The sequence below is a fragment of the Corvus brachyrhynchos genome, unplaced genomic scaffold (genome assembly GCF_000691975.1).
Source record: "Corvus brachyrhynchos isolate BGI_N302 unplaced genomic scaffold, ASM69197v1 scaffold236, whole genome shotgun sequence".
NCBI classification, from domain to species: Eukaryota; Metazoa; Chordata; class Aves; order Passeriformes; family Corvidae; genus Corvus; species Corvus brachyrhynchos.
Window position 1 is genome coordinate 764,705 of NW_008238660.1, and position 6,803 is coordinate 771,507.

Genomic DNA, 6,803 nt, shown 5'->3' on the forward strand with positions numbered 1-6,803 from the left:
GCAGCATGTGAAGGGACTCCCGGAGCACGTGGGGGTCAGCTGGAGCATGAACATCTCTCTTCAAGACCTGTTGGGGAGCTGAGGATGCTCTGGCAGTGCTCTGGGGCTGCTCCAGGGAGCAGAGTGGGGGGTGGAACCACGCTGGACCAAGGACACAACTCATACAAAAGAGATATCTTTAAATAATTAAGAGTGAATTAATTATTTTTAAAAGTGCTTGTTCCTGTCTCATCCTTCCTGGGAAAGATCTGCATGATTTTTCCAACTCTGAATGTGCCTGGCTTCAGCTCCCAGCCCCTGCTCCTGTTGCTTTTCCCAGTTTATTGAGGAGCTTTTCAGAACTTGGTGTTTTTCCACATCAAGCTGCTCCGTGTTGTGAGCACATTGTCTTTCAAGTGTCTCCTCAATTAGCTAAACAGGTTGAGGTTTTAAATCCTTCACTTCAAAGTGTTCTCTTCCACCCTCAAATCATTTTTATGGCTCTTTTTTGCACCGGCTCCCTCTTTATCATCCCTCTAATGTGTGTGGATGGCCTCAGCCCATCATCCCCAGGGGCTGGAGTCACCTCCCTGCCCTGGGCCTCTCCTCTGCTGGAACATCTCAGAGCAGGGTTGGCTTCCTTGCTGCTGAGTCACGCTGAGTTACAGTGCTGCTCTGACCCCTAAATCCAGGTCAGTGCTGGTACTTTTGGGATCAGCTTTGGTCAGGGCTGCGTCAGCTGCAGAGCCCTGCCAGACCTCTCCGCAAGAGCACCAGGGAGCACAACTGGAACTGAACAAACCCGTGTGAGGTGTAAATGGGATCTTCTTGCCCGTGCTCACCACCTTTAAGAACAGCTGCTCTGGGTTTGCTCCAGTGTCCCACAGCCCCCCAAGTTGTCACTGCCGTTCTCAGTGGGGCTGAGCGTGGGGCAGAGCAGTCCCCACCCCCAGAGCATCCTCCAGAGTGTCCTGGCTTCTGCAGGAGGACACAAACCCCCAGATGACCCTGCCACTGCCCCCTACAAACCCCCACGATGCCCAGTGACCTCCTGCTCGCAGCAGGGCTCTCCTCAGCTCAGCTCAGCTCAGCGCTGAGGCAGGACAGAGGACAAAGGACAGCCTGTCCAGTCCTTCCCTGGCCTGTTTCCTCCTGGTCCATTGACTGGACACTCCCTGGCCAGGGCTGTGGCTTTGCAAGGAGAGCAGAGTGGGAGGGAAGCAGGCTGGCAGAAGGACAGAAGGAGCCTTTCCCTTGATTTTGTCCTACCTTGGGTGTCACCGTGCCCTTTCCCCCTCAGAGCTGACCCTGCAGGACACCTGCCCTGCTGCTCCCCGCAGGCTCTGTGACCTCCCACACACGGGGACGTGCCACTGCCTCTGCCCAAAACTGATCCTCAGGGCTCCTGGGAGGTTTTCTTGGCAGGAATCAGGGAAGACCAAATGCTCTGAAGGCACAGTTAGACACAGTGCAGGAATTGTGTGCAGAACTCTCGGCTCTCTGTACTGCCAGGTGTGGGTACGTGCTGGGGAGTCACCGCCCTCCAACACCTCCTCTAAAGGCACCCAGGGGCATCACAGACCTGGAGACCTTTCCATTCCTCTGGGAGCAGAGCCCAGCTCCCTGTGCCCTGTGAGCTGCCAGTGTGCTCAGCTGCGGTGCTGCAGAACAGCCTGGCAGGACGTGGCCCCTGCTCCGTGTGCCCTTGAGGTGACACCACAACTCCTGGGGCACTCTGGTCCCACGGCCCCACACCCAGCACAGAGGAGGTCACGTCCTGCAGCCTCCAGTGATGTCCCTCCAGGGCTGTCCACGTGGAATCACAGAATCATTCAGGTTGAATAACACCTCCAAAACCAACCTGTGCCCCATCCCCACCTTGTCCCCAGCCCAGAGCACTGAGTGACATCCAGGAATTCCTTGGACACCTCCAGGGATGGAGAATCCAAACCTCCCTGGGCAGCTCTTTCCAAGGCTTGACCACCTTTTCAATGAAGAAACTCCTCCTGATGTCCAACCCAAACTTCCTCTAGTGCAGTTTGGGCTCATTTCATCTTCCTGTCCCTATTCCCTGGGATGAGGAACATTTTACATGGGATGATGAACTTTCTTTTAAAAAGAGCCTCACAGCACTTGGGCTTTGCAGCATTCCTGGAAATTTGATTCACAGCTTGGGACAAAATACCCCGGAGAAAAATCTGGCTTCATCCACTTCATCTGGGGAGAACTTCAGCTGTGCCCAGGTGTGCCTGGGCTTGGGAATGTGTCCTGTCCATGTCAGCACCAGCCTGAGCTTCCAGGGGTGATATGACCATTCCCTGAGCACCACCATTGCCTGAGTATCTCCTGCCAAAATCCCCCATCATTTGGTTTAGGGCTACTCTGTTCCAAACAGCCCTTCTGTGAGGGAAACCCTACTCTGAGACCCAGCAAACTGTGGCTGGGGGGAAGAGGCAGCCAGCATGTCCTGGAGAGCAGGGCAGGCTGTTCAGGCTTGGGGACACATCTGGATGTGGTGGCTGCGTGTTTGGGCCATGTGGAGTTTTTTTTAATTACAAAGCAAGGAGGTGGCTGCCAGCTGAGACAACGAGGAACTGTCCTGTTTCACATGGAGAGCCTTTGGATTCCAGCACGGGAAGCCTTTGAATTCCAGTGCAGCAGAGCCCAGGCAGTGACTAATAGGCTCTTCAACAGGTGCTAACTTGAATTTACCTTGGGAAAAATACGTGAAGTGGAAGGCAATTAATCAGATAATCCAACATTTGACTAAATCCGTTTCTTGAACCCTTTGATCTCTTCAATTAGCTGCTACCAGGCTGCCTTGGAGAAATACCTTCCAACATAACAGGGGTGGGTGAGAACCATGAATTAGCACCCCCCGTGCTCAGAGCTGGGCCAGGAAGGGGGCAGCAGGTCAGACACAGCCTGGCCTGGCTGGGGGAGATGGGGAGATCGCTGCTGAAGGCTCTCCCTCTTCACCCACAGCAAGGCTGTGCTGTTTTCCTGCCACCAGGCTTGGGCACAAAGGTGTCACCGAGTTGGCTGTGCTCTGGAAACCAGCCCAGCCTGGAGGGACGGGGAGAGCTGATGGACGATGACCTCGCTGCAGTGCGCTGACTCCAGCACATAAACAGCCTGAGGGGGCTGTGTTAGTGCAGGAGATTAAACCAAAATCCAAGCCAGATTCCCCTGGTGGCAAAGCTTTCCCACCACGGTTGTCTGGCCCTACATTTAAAGCCAGCTCTGCATGTCCCCAGGCCAACCTCTCCCAAACACGGGCAGAACAGGGAGACCTCCCCATCCCCATCCCTCCTTCCCAGGCAGCCCTCATTTACCCACTGCATCCTTGGAGACTCTGCTAAAAGCAGCTCTTCGGCCCCATGGAGGGGATGTTTCTGTGCAAACACAGCCTCGAAAGAAAGCCTGGGTAAATGCCTCTTTATTTTGCTCACAGCAGGCAGTGCAATTTGTCTCTAATGAGCACTAACAGGCTCTGCTATCACTCAGAGCAGTTACTCTGGGCCCACTGCTCGCACACAGAGCTCGGATATCCAGCTAAGGGCCTGTGCCAGGCACTGCCTCAGTGGCAGCTCCTGATGGACGCCGTGACCAGGGCACCCTGCAGGAAGAGTCAGCGGCTCAGTGTGACACAGAACCAGGCACAGGAACATTGCCTCTCCTCGGGTGAGCTGCTTCCACCTTCTTGGAGCACCAGTGGCAGGGTTTGGCTGCTCCAGGTGCAGCTGTGGGTGGGCACGGGCTGCCAGACAGAGGAGAGACAAGCTGGGAGCCTGGCTTGCACAGATGGAGACTGGCTTTTGGGGTGTGGCAGGAGACATCAGTGGCCCTGCAGGCTGAGGGACAGGCACTCTGTTCTCCTCAGTTAAGGATTCCTCCCCTAAGATTTTCCTCCTCCTTCATGTGTTTCTCAGCCTATGCAAAGAAATTCTGTGGATGCCCGGGTCTGCAGAGGAGCAAACACGAGCTGGGGGCTCATCTTCAGCATGGAATATTGAGAGCCCTTCCTGCTCAAAAGGCAAAACTCTTCCTGTGAATTCTCCTCATGCCTGAGGGTGAGGCAGGACCTGGAGATGGAAAGCGAGGTCCTGCTGCCCATGGCCACGTGCATTTCTTCCCCTCCAGTCCATGCCCTGTGACACTGCAGAGGAAGCAGCTCTGTGGTGTCCCACGGCCCTGGGACCGAGGCACGGCACTGCCCTGGCTGCAGGTGGGAGCTGTGCCTGCTCCAGGTCTCACGGGCAGAGCTGAGAGCAGATCCCTGAGGGCTTGAACAGCTTCACAATCTCTGTGGTTTCACCTGTCCAAAATCACCGGCTTTGGGACAAATCCCTGCGGGAATGCTGCCTGCAGGTTCCTGGGGAGTTGCTAATGAGTATTTGAGGAGCATTCTGCAAATCCAGGATAGCATCCGCTCATTAACCCCACAGGCATGGCCACAGGGTGAGCGTGGGGTGAGCTGAGCAGGGCTTTCAGCCATGCAAACAATCAGGAAAGTGCTCAGAATCCAACTCGAGGTGCATTTCAGAGGTTTTTCTGTTGGGATCTTCACTAAAGGTCAGTTCCACTCAAGTAAAAATAGTATTGGTTGGTCCAAAACCAATAAAGAATAAATTGTAAATAATAAATGTATTGCTTGTAAATAAGAAAGCAGTTGGGACTTCTCTCCCAGCCTGCTGTCCTGCCCCACCTCACAAATATGGGATATAAATAAATCTTCACACATCCTTTTCCACAGACCAGTCAAGGGACTCCACTGATAATCCCCGTTCTAGTCAGCCCCCTGCTTGGACTGGTTTTTCTGCCTCCCTCTACACTCCCAAAAGGGCACATCTAAAACTTTGTGAGAACTTCATTTCCTGAAGCTCTTGGTTGTACCATACAGAAGAATGAAAATAGGAATGAAGTTGCCTCCAGCCCTGAGCTGAGCTCAGCACAAGAGGTTAACACCAGCCCTCCTGCCCGAGATCTTTCCTGTCAGAGAATTGCAGCCAGGGATCCAAAGAATCCTAAATTAATCTTAATATTTATAATGGGCTTCAAAGGAGCTGGAGCAGAGCAGCCCCATATCAAAGGTGGCTGCTTTAACAAGAAGGTTCCTTGCAGAAGATCCCAAAATTGAGCGCACAGCAATTGGAACAGAGAGATGGCTCCTGGGCAGGGACTGGGTGAGCAGTGTGGGGTTTTTGTTACTAATTAGGTGCTGGCTTATAGCAGTGATAGCTCAGGATTTAAAGCTCCCTCAGTTTCTTTCTGTGCTGCTCTGGCTGCTCTGTGCTCTGGTGGTGTCAAGGCAGAGGTGGGGTGGGGCAGAGGTGGGATTCTGGCATCCCTGAGTGGAGAGATTCTCTTCCAGATGTATCCCAAACTCCACTCAGTGATAGTTCTCAGCACCGATTCTGCATCAAACTGAAAAACTGGGAGCTGACGGGAGAAAAATAGGGCAGGGTTGGAAGATGACGCTGGGATTGCGCTTGAGGAGCGTTTATTGAAAAGAATTAAACTGATTTCAACGTAGCTCCAAAACATTTAGGGAATACCTGAATGGTGCAGCCCGAGGATCCATCCATGACTGCAGCTCACATTTGTTGTGGCCCCACCTCATTCACTGCACAACCGGACCTGCTCCGGGGCAGCCCTGGGCTGGCTGCTGAAGAGATCCTTCTGCCTGTAGAGCCCCACCCCGAATTCAGGAGCAGTTTTGGGCACGGAGAAGGGAAGAGCTGCTGGCTGATGTTGGATGGGGTCATGGTCAGGATGCTGCCTGGGAGCTCAGCTCTGTCTCCACGCACTCAGGGGATGTTCACACACTAAAGATGGTGTTGATTCAGCCCCATTCTCTGCTGAAGGTAATTCCCAGCAATGCTCCAGATTCAGAGCTGCAGCCGAGGCTTTTCCTGTAAGCCCAAAGGTGCTGTGCGATGGTCAATCTTCTCAAAATCTGTTCCTTTCATGAACCCAGCCCTCAAAAAGCACCAACACATTTGCTCTTGCCTTCCCAAGCCTCAGTTCTTTGTGCAATGAGGATAACACGAGCCCTTCATCTGGGTGTCTGGAGATAAACTCGGCTTTGCACAGCCTCGTCCCTGCCCGTGATGAATGGCACAGAAAAGGCCTCTGGAAGTGACTCATCCCTGAAATGTGGACAGCTGAAAAGGCAGCCTCCCTCGGGACCAGGGCTGGGAATTTGTCTCTCATCTGCTGTGAATGCCAGGCTGGTCATGGAGGAAGGACAACAATGGATGGGGTTTGCTCCCCCAGAGAGCCCCCAGTCCCTGACAGGCAGTGACAGACAGTGACAGACAGTGGCTCAGGACCTGGCCATGGAGCTGAGCTGGAGGGAGGGGGAACCAGGGTTCTTGTTCTTCCCAGGACTGCAGAGAAAATAAGCATTAGCCCAGGGACCTCGATCCAGAAGGCACAAGCCCCACCATTTGAGATAAAGGGGGTCCCCAGCAGCATTACTGGGTTCCAAAATGTGCCTCTGCCCCAATGGACACAGCAGGGCACTCAGAGGGGGGAGAGGAACAGCTCAGGCACCAGGGTCACAAGGGGTTGTGGCCAGTAGAGGTGCTGATGACAGAGGCTGGACAGGAGCCCAGGTGTGCCCAGGAGGGCAAGAGGCCAATGGCACCTGGGATGTGCCAGCCCTGGGTGGCAGCAGGGCCAGGGCAGTGCCCGTCCCCTGTGCTGGGGCACCTCCAGTGCCGAGGACAGCTCTGGGACACTCAGGACAAGAAGGACATGGAGGGGCTGGAGCATGTCCAGGGCAGGGAACGGAGCTGGGAAGGGGCTGGAGCCCCAGG